Source organism: Dasypus novemcinctus, chromosome 12 (genome assembly GCF_030445035.2).
Source record: "Dasypus novemcinctus isolate mDasNov1 chromosome 12, mDasNov1.1.hap2, whole genome shotgun sequence".
Lineage (NCBI taxonomy): Eukaryota > Metazoa > Chordata > Mammalia > Cingulata > Dasypodidae > Dasypus > Dasypus novemcinctus.
Genome location: NC_080684.1, coordinates 31,736,808 through 31,751,168, shown reverse-complemented (window position 1 = coordinate 31,751,168; position 14,361 = coordinate 31,736,808). Strand labels below are relative to the sequence as shown.

At 52.2% G+C, this 14,361-nt stretch overlaps 1 long non-coding RNA gene across 3 annotated transcripts in view; it reads left to right on the top strand.

Annotated features, from left to right (window-relative positions):
- Positions 1–1,528: 1,528 nt before the first annotated feature.
- Positions 1,529–14,361, top strand: part of LOC131280571 (uncharacterized) — a 155,818-nt gene continuing 142,985 nt past the window's right edge. For all 3 annotated transcript variants that reach the window (XR_009188210.2, XR_009188208.2, XR_009188209.2), the window contains exon 1: positions 1,529–1,709. This is a non-coding gene — a long non-coding RNA (uncharacterized lncRNA). The remainder of the gene's footprint in view (positions 1,710–14,361) is intronic.

Below are 14,361 nucleotides of genomic sequence, written 5' to 3'. Positions count from 1 at the left end.
AGAACTTCTCCGAGCTAGGGCAGATTTTAGGGGCGCTTGCGGGAGGCGGGGCGGGGGGGGTTTGCGGAAAACGCGAGAGGAGGCTTTCGTTTATGATCTTAAAGGGGTTTATACAGAAAAGAAGGAAAGGGGATTTAGGCAAGCAGCAAGAGAGATTAAGGTTAGACATGCAGGGAAACTTTCCCTTAAGAGGAAGACAGTAGAGCGGAGGTGAGAACTTGGGGTGGGGAGAAGAAAGGCGGGATGCGAGTACCCATCCTGTGTTCGTACGCGGGCAGGGAGTTGTATCATAAGACCTTAAAGGGTCTGCAGAGGCCGGAGCGCTCTGCTGAAGCGCTGATGGCAGCGGGCGGAGGGCTCAGGGAGAGCACCATCTGGGACTCAGCAGAAGGGGTAATGGGGGTGGGTTGCCAGTAATGCTTGTGAAATAGATTTCTCTTTCTGCTTGCTAAATTATGGGGATCATGGGGATTGTAAAGTAGGTGAAAGGCTTGCAAAGGAGAGAATGCTGGGGCTTGGAGAGGGAAAACTGCTTCGGCAGTGTGTGGCTTGTTTACAGATAGAGTTGGTTTCCAGTTCTACTTTAGGCAGAATAATGAAAATGACATGCTGTAACTGAAGGGATGGAAGTTAGACTGTGTGCAGAACTTACTTGCTTGGTTTGGGAACCAAGATGTCAGCCAATACTAGTAAGTGAGGAAGATAGAAGGCTATTCATAGGAAGGGGTGGGCACAGTCCCAGGAGCTGGAGGTAGGGGTGGGAAGTGGGCAGAGGGAGGGGAGTTGCTGGGGCATTGGGAAGGGCCTGGGCTGGGTGCATCTTCTGAGAAGGAGAAGGGGAGAGAAGGAACAGGGGTGGAAAGGAGAAGCAACTGGGAGTGCTGGGGGAGGCGCAGGGCCCTGAGGTCTGTATCTTTAGCCTTAAATGAGCAACTGTCAAGTTTCCTACAGATTTATGCCTGGTTCTCTGGTGACCCTGTGATCATCTTCTCCTCTCTTCCTCAGCCTCAACTTTCACATGCCTCCTCTCCTGGGCAGCCTTTCCCTAGCCTGGATTTCACATGGTCCCTTCCCCTCTTACCTCCCAAAATAACCTGCCCTGCCCTCCCCCCTACCCGTATCTCTTTACACATGCCAGGCCCGGCTCAGTTTTCCGGGGCAGGGCTGGAGTTATAGGGACCCAGTGGGCCCTGAAGGTTCAGACCAGCCGAACCCCTGTTTCTGTTTTCCTTTGCCCTGTTTTCCTACCGAACGGACTTGGGGAAGGAGCCCCTGCACCCAGCCTGCACCTACAGTGCCCCTTTGCTCCCTTTGGTGCAACAGGGCTGCCTGGGAAACAGCTGGTTGGACTTTCCTGGGGGAGGGGGCACCCCCTGAGCTCCTGCCCCAGCAGAAGTGACAGTGGAGGAAGAGGGAGTGCAGGCACTGAAGGGAGGCAGTCAGGGTGCGGTAAGGGCTGCCCCTTAGGGTCAGGAGCTGGTCTGGCCTCTTCCCCCTCCCCCGCCCAGAGCAGGCTCCAAAGTCCAAAGTATCCTTCAAACGGGTGACTTGTTCTACCCCATTCCACCCGGATCTGGGACTGGAAGCCGGGATTCCCACACCCTTACCTCTGGGGCCTCAGCCCCCTCCCTGCCCACAGAAGCCTCAGTTTCCTCATTTATGAAATGGGCAGAACAGTTCCTGGCTCACGGGGTCGCATGTCCTAGGAGGTAAGGCCCCGGCACCTAGAAGCCCCTGAGTTGACTGATAGCTGCTGTTGGGATGGTCTTGTCTTCTCCTGGCAGGGCGGCTAAGTTAGGGGAGTTGCCCCGGCAGGCTTTCCCCCCTGCACCCTCCGTCCTCCAACTTGCCTAGCCGCCTTCATTTTCCCTTCTTTCCCTCAAACTTGAATCTGGTAGTGGAAATTCCTCCCCGGGTCAACCCCCGCCACCCTTTTGGTTGGTTTCTCAAGATCCAAGTTCTCAGAGTGCCTCCCCCTAAAGCTTCAGGTAAAGAGGGGCCAGGAGAGCCAGACTGCATGGGGAGGAGGCGGAGGAGGAGGGAGCAGGGAAGAAGAAGGAGATGCTCCCAGGCTGGCTCTGGGGGAAAGGGGTGGGGGCCAGTGGGCGGAGTGTTTGTGGGGGAATGCGGGGAGCCGGGATGTGCAGGCTTCGGTGCTGGGTGCTGGGGTCTCCGGGAGAGCTGGGATGGGTCTCTCTCTCCGAAGGTGTGTGTGTGTCATTCTGACCTCAGTTTACGCGCAGAGCTGGGTGGGCGACCGTGAGCACCCGCTGGGCTAGTGGGTGTAAGAAGTGTGGGTGGCTCACTCACAGGCCTGGCAAGTTGCTGAGTCGGAACCCTTCCTGGAATGAGAAAGTTCGAGCCGGCCCGTCCCTGCCCCCTCCCCCAGCTGAGGCGTGTCCTTGTGTGAAGTGTTCAGTCCTTGCTCCAGGGGGAGCTGGGAGTGCAGCAGCTGTTTTACCTGGGGGCACCTCTGGGTCCATGAAATAGTTGAGGAGGCGGGGATGTGACTTAGTGGCGCAGTCACTTGCCCCTGCCCTCCCCTGTTCTTGGTGCTGGACTCGGGGTTAACGGTGCTGCTCTTTATCAGACCCCGTTGGGCCTTTAGTCATCTACCCTCCCCACCCTCACCAGGCTCTCCAGGCGCAATTCACTGACTCTCACACACCCCCCCCCGGGGGGGGGGATAGGGCAGCTATCAGCATCTTAACTTGAAGTTTCAAGGAAGGGCGGTGTGCAGAGGTGGTGATGCTGAGATAGGCCTTCTGGGCTGGAATTTGGGAGGTCAAGGTTCGAGTCAGCCCTCTGCCACCAAGCCTTTGGGTGTGACTCTGGGGAATCCCTTCCTCTCGCTGGGCTCAATTTTCTCATCTGTAAAATGAGGGGGACTGGGTGGCAGTGCGGACTTCTTTCTGTTCTAATATCCGGTCATTCTGAGTTAAGGCAGCCCCAGTCACACAGCCGGGAAATCCCAGAAGCAGGGGCAGAGCGCGGGAGGCAGGAATCTTGCCTCTGGCTTTGCGTTTCTCCCTGCCCGGCCCTTGCTGGATGCGTGATGCACGTCCACTTGACACACACCGGCTCTGAGATGAGGCTAGAGACGGATTCCATACACCCAAAGGAACAATGACCCCATCTAAGTGGTCCCCCGGGAAGCCGTCTGTTCACACCAGCGACGCCACGGTTTCCCAGACAATTCTGGAACCTCTTTTGGAATCGTCTCAGAGCATATGCTCTGAGAATCTTCACCGGGGAGTAAATCTTTGGAGTGGCTTTGCTCTTTTGGAGATGCCTGAGAGTCTTGGGGGGGGGGGGGCACGCCTTGTGAAGAAGGAGGGAGGCCAGACAGGGGGCAGGCCTTGATCTGGATCCGGGGTGTGGGTGCCCTGCGGTGAGTGAGGCTGTGTGTTCAAAACCCACCCAGGAGCCCCTCCACAGGAGGAGTTTCCAGAGCTGCTTGCGAGTCCGCAGCACCGCGGGAGCAGCGGCCTCTCAGGGGATGGCTAGGAAGGCCCAGGCTTCTCCGGCTGTGTAAGTCCCAGGCTTGCCTGTGAAAAAGCCCGTGGTTGCATCTGCCAGGCTCTGATGCACGCCCCCCTGCAGCTGGCACTCTAGGGAATGGGGCCAGAGCTGGTGATTCAAACAGAGAGGGGATGCTCATTTCCAAAGTGCTTTGCCTCTTCTGTAACCACAAACGGACAGAGGTGGAAGAGGCTCAGATATCAGCCAATCCAGGCCCTTTGAGCTAGAGAGGGGAAACTGAGGCCAAGAGCTCTTCCAGGCTCTCCCAAGGGCTGAACCCATTCCAGGGCTTTCCCCAGTAAACCAGTTTTGGGGGGTAGGTAGGGGCAGTGGCTGAACCTGAAGCAGGGGCATGGACCAGATGAGCACTTGAGATGCTTAACCCTGTGATCACCAGCATACCTGATGACCCAATCCCTAGCTAGCCCATTCCACTCCCAACTCTCTAACAGGTGGACTTGTTTCTTCTAACAAGTATTTATTCGTATGTGCTGGGCAGTATGGTAAGCACTGGGGATACAGTGGTGCCCTAAACAGATACAGTCTCCATCCCCAGCAATTTTCAGCCTAGCAGGGGCCAGGGTGGAGGTGGGATGACCAATATTCACAAGCGATGAGTATTACAAGTGTAATATTCCAATGTCCGCATGGAGTGAAGGACACTGAGGAAGGTGGACGTGACCTCTGTCTGCTCAGACCCCACTCCTCCCCCTTCCACACCAGCTCGCTCCAGCATGGTGGGTGACCATACAGCCTCTGGAGCAGCCGGTCTGGTTTGGAGTGCCTCGTTCTGCCACTTAGTAGCTCTGTGACTTTGGGCAAGTTGCTTAACCTCTCTGAGTCTCAGCCTCCTCAGCTGTAAAACTGTGTAAACAGTAAGCATCCTGAGGTGGGATAAGGCAATGTCCATGAGCTGCTTCTCTCTCAGTGCCTGGCACCCAGTAGGCACTTAATACATGGCAATGAATAGTGAAGAGTTCATCTTAGCAAATGTTTTCTCTTTCGACTCTTGAAAAATCAGGGATGGAGAACTGGGGATTTCAGTGCTTCCAGAACTGGGGGGTGTGTGTCTGCAGAGGACGCCCCTTGCCCTTTTTCAGCCAGATCCTGCTCTAACTCCCTGAAGGGTCAGCTAGTCTTGTTGTCCAGCTGTGTCCTCATCAGCATGGATGATCACCCTGCCCTACTAATTAACACCCACCCCGTTAATGATTAAATCTAATGACTTTGACTTGGGGCAGGCAGTGGAGGCGAATGGGGGGATGGAAAATTCCCGAGGCGCGGGGCAGGTTGAGAGTAGGTTACCAGGAGCGGGAGGGGCAGGGCCCCCTTGGGCTCGGGAGGCGGGAGGCCGTGTTGCTGGTAGGCAGCTGGGGGAGCAGATGGCGGTTTGCACCTGGGGCTGCTCAGCAGGGGAGCATGGATGGAGGGGGGCATTTGAAAGTTACAGCCCCACTCCTCCCCCTCTCCTCCCCCGCTTGGCACAGGGCACTGGGCTCCAGCCCAAGCCTTGGCTGGGGGTTGGCCCTTGATCGAGGCCGCGGTTGGAGGGGTGAGACTGAGAGAGGCTGGCAGGGCAGGACCCAGGTGAGCACTCTGGGTAGGGGCAGTGCTGGGACTGGTGCAGGAGGCCACGGCCCTGGGGTCTTCCCCCTCCCCCAAAGTGGAGAAAGTGCTCAGGATCCCTGGGGTGGGGCTGAGCTGGGTCTTGAGAGGCTTAGGAAGGGAGGTTGCTTGAGGTAAAAAGGGGAAGGGAAGGGAGCACGCGTGTTTTAGATGGGTGGGAAAGAAGGCCAAGGGGATGCTGAAGGAAAAATTTTGGTGCCCTGTAATTAAGTCCCATTGGAAGGGAGAGTGTAACCTGTGTGACGAGCAAGCACAGGTTACCATACAATAAGAATAAAAGTTGCCTTTTGATCGCATAGCAGGTTTGATGTCATGACACTTTTTGTTTCCCACCAGTTCTTTTTTTTTTATTTCTTTGTCTTTATTTTTTTTAATGCTACATTTAAAAAATATGAGGTCCCATATACCCCCCACCCCCCTCACCCCACTCCTCCCATAACAACAACCTCCTCCATCATCATGGGACATTCATTGCACTTGGTGAATACATCTCGGAGCACAGCTGCACCTCAAGGTCAATGGTCCACATTATGGTTTACCCTCTCCCCCAGTCCACCCAGTGGGCCATGGGAGGTCATACAATGTCCGATAACTGTCCCTGCAGTATCACCCAGGACAACTCCCAAGTCCTGAAAATGCCCCCACATCATATCTCTTCTTACCACTCCTCACCCTCAGCAGCTACCATGGCCACTTTCTCCATCTCATTGCTACACTGACTTCCATTACTAGTCACATTAGTTCCAGAATAGAGTATCAGTAAGTCCACTCTAATCCATACTCTATTCCTCCAGCCTGTGGACCCTGGGATGGTTATGTCCACTCCACATCTATATCGAGAGGGGGCTTAGATTCCACTTGGATGCTGGATGCAATTCTCCTGCTTTCAGTTGTAGGCACTCTTGGCTCCCTGGTGTGGTGGCTGACCTTCTTCACCTCCCTGTTAGCTGGCTGGGGTAAGTCCAATAAACCAGAGGGTAGGAGTTGCAAGACTGTTGAGGCTCAGGGCCTGGTTATCACGTGGACAGTCCAGAGATTCAGGTCCCCTGAGTATACAGTAAACCCCAGCGCCAACCACAGGTCCGGTAAAAGTGACGGGAGAGGCATGTGGACAAAGATCACATCTGAGTCCAACTCCATCACACTGAGGAACACAAACTCCAAAGTAGGGCCAACTGACATGGCACTGAAGCCCATCTGCCATGTCCATAGGACCTGTGGGTCTCTAGCCCTCAGAAGAACCAATACCTAAGGTTGTATCTACTTTAGCTGTCTCTGGGACTCTGCTGAGGTGTGCATAAGGGCGGCCCCTCTGATGACCTCCTGGCTCTTTTTTGGAGACTCATAGTCATATAAACTCATTTGTCCTTTCCATTTCCCCCTTTTATTCAAGGTCAAAAAGCATTTTTAACTCCTGATATTACATGTAGGCTGAGATATTCTGCTGGTCTGAGTTGACCCTTTTATTCAAGGTTGTTCTCCAGCCACATCATCAGCTGGTACTTGTCCCACCAGTTCTTTATCCGTTGTTGGAGTGGGGGCAGGGCTAACTTTTCTCTCCTTGCCTCTGGGTGAAAACCAAGGAAAGCCTCTTAACTTCTCTGCTCACTCTCAGGTAGGACAGTTTCCATTCAGAAACTAGACCCCTTAGGCCAGCATAGGAGCCAAAACCTGAAACTGGCAGTCCTCCCTGCTCCCTGGGCCCTGCTTCGGTTGTGGGAAAGGGATGAGCATCTGCTCTTCTGCTTATCCTCCGGTTCCCCCCTGCCCCACCAGGTGTTGTTTCAGAGTGAGGGGTGGAGGTGAGGGGTGCAGGGCGGGGGTGGTGGTGGAGAGCCGATAGGGAGGGGCAGATGAGATCTTCCGCCAGCTGGCACTCAGCCTGCTTTGCCCTCAGCTGGTAGGGTCCTCGTGTCCTTTGCGCCCTGGGGGCTTTTTCTCTCAGGCTCTTCCCTGGCTCCTTAGAGCTTCCCCGCCAGGCCCCATCACCTGTATTGACTTGTCCCGGGAGCCTGCGACTCCTTCCTCAGTTCTTCGCCAGCTCTCTGCTGCAGGGCTCCCTCCTCCGCTGCAGGTAGTCCTGCTGGACCACACCAGGATGGATTCTTGGGGAAGCAGGCTGCCTCCCTCTCCCAGCTGGTGCATCCCTGCTGGGTCAACCCTGGGAGCCCGGGCCGTCCTCGAGGAGCGGCTCCCGCCAGGCTGCCCACGTGGCAGTCCCTCAGCCCTTCTCTGTCCTTCTAAACTTCTGGGCAGCACTCAGATCCAGGACACTACTCCCCCTGCCCCCTCAGAGGCCGCACGTCCGCTCTTGGGGCCACCCCTGCAAGCCTGCAAGCATCCGCCTAGGTTTGCTGTCAGGGGGCAGGCCCTCTGCCCTTCTTGGGAATGAGGGGACAGGGCTCATGGCACGGCTATCTCTGCACATTTCCTCCCCCACGAAATCCTTTCTTCTCTCTATACTCAGACCGCTTTTTATCAAAAATTGGTTCTTAAAAACTTTCTTTGAAATTCTTCCTATGTGATTTGGCACTTTGCTTTGAAATTTGTCTCTTGTCTCTTGATGCCCGGTCGAAACTCTAATTTCAACATCTTACCACAAAAGCAACGGGGCAGTTAAGATTGTGCCAGGAGGGCGGGGCACCGCGCCCTTGACTGTACTGGCGGCTTTTCTCTGTCCAGGAAGGGAGCTCAGGAAACGGCCCAGAGGTGGAACGGCCACCAGAGGGCAGCAGATGCTGCTTCCCGCCCTGTTTTGTTCCTAGATCTAATTGGAACCAGTCAATCTTAATCCTCAGAGACCAGGTGCGCCAGGTGCAGGGCCATGCGGAGAGGCTCAGCTCTCTGGCATCTCAATCCCGTTCTCTCATGTTGGCCCTGCTTCCTGGCTTTGCAGTTCAACCTCTGTTCTTCTACTTGAAGTATCAAAAATGAATCCATCTCCTTTTGATGGTGGCTACCATTTACTAAGCACTATATTGCAATTGATGCAGGGATTAAAGTCACTAGACTCTGCCTTGGAGAAGCCCTGTCAGAGGGGAGACCACGAAGAGACACCATGAGTTGCAAAATGGTGACTGCTGCTGTGGAGGCAGAAATGAGTGCTTCGGGGGCACAGAAGAAAGAGTAGCTCACTGCCTGGAGGAACTGGAGAAGGACTCACAGAGACGAGGGAGTTGGAGTTAGTTTTATTTTTTTTTAAAGGATGAGCTTTGGAGCTTTGGAGAAGATGAGGTGTGAGAATAAGGGGGAGATGAATGGACAAATCCCTGGAGGACGAGGGAGGTGAAGGGTGCAGGGGAGGCAGAGGGAAGGCGAGGGTCACGTCTGAGGACTGAGAGGAGCTGGGGCCAGAGCGGGAGCTTCGGGAAGGCTCCATTTCCTGCCCTTGGCAGAAGCAGAGCTTGGTTTTCCGCTCGCCAGGCTCCAGGAAGACCCTCACCTGAGGTTACGTGGCTGCAGGGATTTTACTGAAGTTGGAGGTTACTGGAGAACATGGGGAGGATGGAAGTCTGGAGCTCTCAGAGAGGACAGGCTTGAAGGATTTGAGTTTGTTTATCAGGGAGAAAAGAAGACTCACTAGGGGTGGGGGGGAACCTGGCGTAAAAGAGGGGGTGCGGGCATGGGCTCAGGAGTCGGACTGGCCTTGGAGCAAATCCCAATTCTTCCAATTCTCAAGTGACCCTGGGCTGGTGGCTTAACTTCTCTAGGCTTATTTCCTGACCTACAGAAGGGGGATATTTCTACTACATGCTGGCAATGTTGCAAATTTTGAATGTATACGAACTGCTTAGCACTGTGCTTGGTGAGTGCTCATTAAATGGTAGCATTTATTATTAGAATGATAATTGTCTTCAGATGTTTCAAAGGTTGTCGCGTGGAAACAAGAACCAACTTATCTGCGCTGCATCACCAGGCTGAACTAGCACTGCAAGTTAGAGAGATGTGTTTGGGCCATCTGGGAGGAGGAATGCTCTTACAATCAGAGCCCATCCAAGCCTCGGAGGGACTGCCTTGGGAGATAATAAGTGTTGCCGGAAGTACCCAAGCAGAGGCTGCCCAGCAGATCCTTGCACTGGGCTCAAAGCTGGATGTTTAAGGGATCTTTTTTTACTCCCTGCTTTGGGATTCTGGGTTGTTCTGAAACTGTGCGTCAGAGTCTCTAAGAGTGAAAGATTCTGTCACTCTACTTGAAGGAGCAGGGCCCCTGGGACAGGGAGATGGAGCCGGCAGTGGAGAGCATCAGCCCTTCTGCTAGTCTGATGCCAGGTCATCTGAGGCCTTATCTGTCGGGGAAGAACGCGCAGCAAGCTCTACGGAGGCTGTCCCGGCCACCTTGCTGCTTCCTTGTGATGGAACTCCACATTCTCTGTAGGAAGTTTGGCAGTGATGATGGGTGCTGTTTAGTCTTATTTAAGACCCTCTTCCCACCCCCAATGAAGGGGAGCTCCCATTCTGGGGTCTCCCTACCTGTACCGACATTGAAAAGCCCTTCCTGAGATATAACCTCAGGCTTCCTCGCTGCAGCGTCTGGACCTCCCGCACCCTGGCAGGCCCTCTGGGAACCGTGGCCTTCTCCTCACCTCTACGTTAGCCCTGCAGAGGGTGGGGAGGGGAGTGCTGGGCATGCGAGCAAGAAGGCTTCTCAGGCCTTCCCAGGGTCCTTTTCTTCCCAGTCACTCAGAGAGGGAGAGCCTTGTCTGCCTCCGCTTCCTTATCTGCCCACTTCCACACGGGGAGAGGACTTTCCTTCCTTCCTCATGAGGAGGCGAGTGTCTGAGAGAACGCTTTTAGTCTCGCTTTGTTTCTTACTTGCTCCTTTCTAGGAAAGGAGTAGCTGTTTTTTTTTTTAAAGATTTATTTTTTGTTTCTCTCCCCTCCCCCCCCAGTTGTCTGTTCTCTGTGTCTATTTGCTGCATGTTCTTCTTTGCCCGCTTCTGTTGTTGTCAGCGGCTCGGGAATCTGTGTTTCTTTTTGTTGTGTCATCTTGTTGCGTCAGCTCTCTGTGTGTGCGGCACCATTCCTGGGCAGGCTGCACTTTCTTTTGTGCTGGGCGGCTGTCCTTACGGGGCTCACTCCTTGTGTGTGGGGCTCCCCTACAAGGGGGACACCCCTGCATGGCAGGGCACTCCTTGTGTGCATCAGCACTGTACGTGGGCCAGCTCCACGCGGGTCAAGGAGGCCCGGGGTTTGAACCGCGGACCTCCCATGTGGCAGACGGACGCCCTAACCACTGGGCCAAGTCCGCTTCCCAGGAGTAGCTGATTTTTTGATCACTCATTTACTCATTCATTCAATTTCACTCAGACATTCAATTGAAATTCATTCCCTGAACTCCAATTCTTTGCCCAGTGATTACTGTTCAAGGCATTGGAGAGAAAATAGTGAGTAATAATGATAAACATGTAGATAAAAGTATGAATAAGATAATTTCGGAGCATGGTAAGTGCAAGGAAGGGAAGAAACAGGGTGAGGTGACAGGGGTAATTGGTGAGAGGGTAGAAGGGTGGGCACTGGGTGGGATGAGGTGATATTGAGAGGATGGCTGAGAGCCAGGTTGGGCGGGGCCTTGCAGGCCCTGGGAAAGAGTTTGGATTTTGTTTGAAGTGCAATCGGAAACCACCAAAGGGTTTTAAGCAGCAGATTGACATGATTTGATATACACTTTAAAAGGATCGCTCATCTAAGCGCTGAATGGAGGATGGATTGGAAGCTTGAGAGTGGAGGCCGGGGTATTCATCAGGACGCAGAAGTCGGTGATATATAATGGTGGTGGAGCTGGTGATGGGAGAGAGAGGGATGAAGTTGAGATATAATTTGGAGATAGAATCCAAGGTCTTGCTGATAAACTGATTATGGGGACTGAGGGAAACACTGAAACCAAGATTGCCTGTTAGGTTTTTGGCCTGAGTAATTGAGTAGATGGTGGTGCTAACTGGTAGGGAGATGGGTGGACAGGAGTATTTAGAAACTAGGTTAAGTGCGGTAAAAAAGTCATAGAAACATGACTTAAACTGCAGAAGTGGAGCGGGTAATATGGTAGTTCCACATATTCAGAACTCAGACTTTATCTTGTTACTCTTTCTTTTTCAATACGTGGCTTCCATTTAGTGGAATGGCTGATCCAGCTCCTACCTCTTCTTCTCATTTCAGTGAGTGGGAAGGGGAAAAAGGAGAAAGGGAGGACATGCTCCTTTTTTGTCGAGGGCACCAACCATCATTTCATTTATCATGTCTGTTTATAGCCTCTTGACCCAAATTTAGTCACGTGGCTCCACCTAGCTATAAGCAAGCCTGGGTAATATAGTTATTAGCTGTATGTGTACATACCCAGCTGAAACTTCTATTACAGAGGAGGAGAAGGAGAGCAGCTTACACTCTCTGCCAGAGGGGTCAGCCAAGAGTTCTGTTTCAGGTATGTAAAAAACCAGCAACAACAAAAATCTGCTTCATAGAGATAGAATTTGGGGTGGGGGCGGTGGGGGTGAATGGGGACCTCATATTTTTGAATGTAATATTTTTTAAAAAAATGAATAAATAAATAAATAAAAAAAAGATAGAATTTACATACCAAAATTTTTGCCCTTTTAAAAAAGTTTATAAAAATGTGGCATTGGTGTGGAGAAAGTGGCCATGGTGGCTGCTGGGTGTGGGGAATGGGAGGAAGAGATGTGATGTGGAGGCATTTTCGGGACTTGGAGTTGTCCTGGGTGGTGCTGCAGGGACAATTACCAGACATTGTAGGTCCTCCCATGGCCCACTGGATGGAAAGTGGGAGAGTGTGGGCTATGATGTGAACCATTGACCATGAGGTGCAGCGGTGCTCAGAGATGTATTCACCAAATCAATGAATGTGTCATGATGATGGAGGAGAATGTTGCTATGGGGGGAGAAGTGGGGTGAGGGGGGTGGGGGGTATATGGGGACCTCATATTTTTTTAATGTAATATTAAAAAAAGAATGAAAAAAGTTTATAATTTAGTGGTTATGATTACATTCACAGAGTTGTGCAACCAACACCACTACCTAATTTTAGAATATTTTCATTGCCCCCAAAAGAAAACCTGTGTCAATTAGTGCTCACTCCCCCTTTTCTCTTCCCTTCCAGCCCCTAGAAACCACTCTTCTACTTTCTGCCTTTATGAATTTTCCTATTCTAGAAATTTCATGAAAATGGAATCATACAATATGGACATGTCACATCTGAGAATGCTCATTTAACTTCCAAATGGAGACATCAAATAGGCAGTTGACTATGGGGGCCTGAGCAGAATATATAGATTTGAGATTCACCAGGAAATAAATCCAATCTAATCATTTACTGAGCATCTACTATATGCTGATCTCTCTTTAGGAGATGATGATACAGTAGTGGGAGCTAAACAAGTCCTTGCTCTCATGGAGACTGCATTTCAGAGGCATTTAAAGCACAGGAGGAGGGAAGCAGATGTGGCTCAAGTGATAGAGCTTCCGCCTACCATATGGGAGGACTGGGGTTTGATCTCTGGGGCCTCCTGGAGAAAAAGAGGAAGAGAAAGCATGTCCGCATGGCGAGGCTGTGCCCGCGTGAGTGCCCGTGTGGTGAGCCAGTGCCTGCATGGTGAGCCAGTGCCTGCATGGTGAGCCAGTGCCTGCACAAGTGAGTCATGCAGCAAGATGATGATGCATCAAAAGAGAGACAAGGGAACAGTCAAGGGGAAGCACAGCAGAAACCAAGAACTGAGGTGGCACAAATGACAGGGAGCCTCTCTCCACAACAGAGGTCTCCAGGATCGAATCCCAGTGAATCCTAGAAGAGAGAAAATGAGAAGAGAAGACAACACAGACAGCAAAAATAGCAGGGTGGGGAGAGGGGAAGGGGGGAAAATAAGTAAATAAATCTTTAAAAAAAAAAGCACAGGAGGAGATGAGATTACCTCAGGGTATGTGGAGATAGAGAAGGGGGTCCAGGACTGAGCTCAGTTACACCCCAACATTTAGAGATTTAACAGGCAAGGAGTGGCCCTTGATGCAGGAAAAGAACCAGGTGAGTGTGGTGTCACTGAAATTGAGAGAGGAGAGTGTTTTGAGCAGGCAATGTCTTATGTGTTGAATGCTGGTGAGAAACTGAGTATGATGAAGACTGAGAAGTAGCCATTGGGGCCAACAGCATGAAAGTCACAGTTTTGGGGGAGTGCTGGCATTGGAAGTTGGGTTGGACTGAGTTGAAAAGTTCATGGGAGGGAAGCATATTTGGCTCGACTGATAGAGCATCTGCCTACCACATGGAGGTCCAGGGTTCAAACCCAGGGCCTCCTGACCCGTGTGGTGAGCTGGCCCACGCGCAGTGCTGTTTGTGTGCAAGGAGTGCTGTGCCATGTAGGGGTGTCCCCCACGTAGGGGAGCCCCACGTGTGAGGAGTGCGCCCCCACAAGGAGAGCTGCTCTGCGCGACAGAAGTGCAACCTGCCAGGAGTGGCACCACACGCACGGAGAGTTGACGTGACAAAGAGAAGACACAGATTCCCAGTGCCACTGACAAGAATGCAAGCAGACACAGAATAACAGTGAATGGACACAGAGAGCAGACAACTGGGGGGGGGGGGGGGGTGCTGGGGAGAAGGGGAGAGAAATAAATAAAAAATAAATAAAATCTAAAAAAAAAAGCAAATGAGATGAGTAAGTACAGTGTTGTGAACAACTATTTTGAGAAAATTTTCTGCAAAACGGAGCAGGGAAATGAGGTGGGTAATTATGGGGGGTGGAGATATGGGATCAAGGAAATATGATTTTAAAGAGGAACAGTCCCAGAAGTTGTGTACTAGTGGGAACTAATCCAGAAGAAAGGGAGAAACTGGTGAGAAGCGAGAGAGCATAGTTACAGGACAAAGCCTCCAAGAAGGCCGGAGGAGTGGGGTCCACATGGATGTGCTTGGCTTTTCGCAGGGGCGGGGACACTTTTAAATGGTCATTGGAGGGAGACGGGGGAGTAGAGGTGCCAGAGTTTGTAGATTCTGGGTGGTTCCTGTCTGATTTCTTCTTCTCTTTTTTTCTTTGTCAAATCAGAAAAGTTTCAGCTGAGGATGAGGACTGGGGTTGAGGGGATTTGAAGAAGGAAAAGGTATGGGCAAGTTCCTGACCGGGGGAAGGCGAACTTGACCAGGAAATGCAGCTGTGTGATCAGGCTCCACTGGATTCTCATTTGAGGTTTAATATACTGTCACCCTGGTAGTGT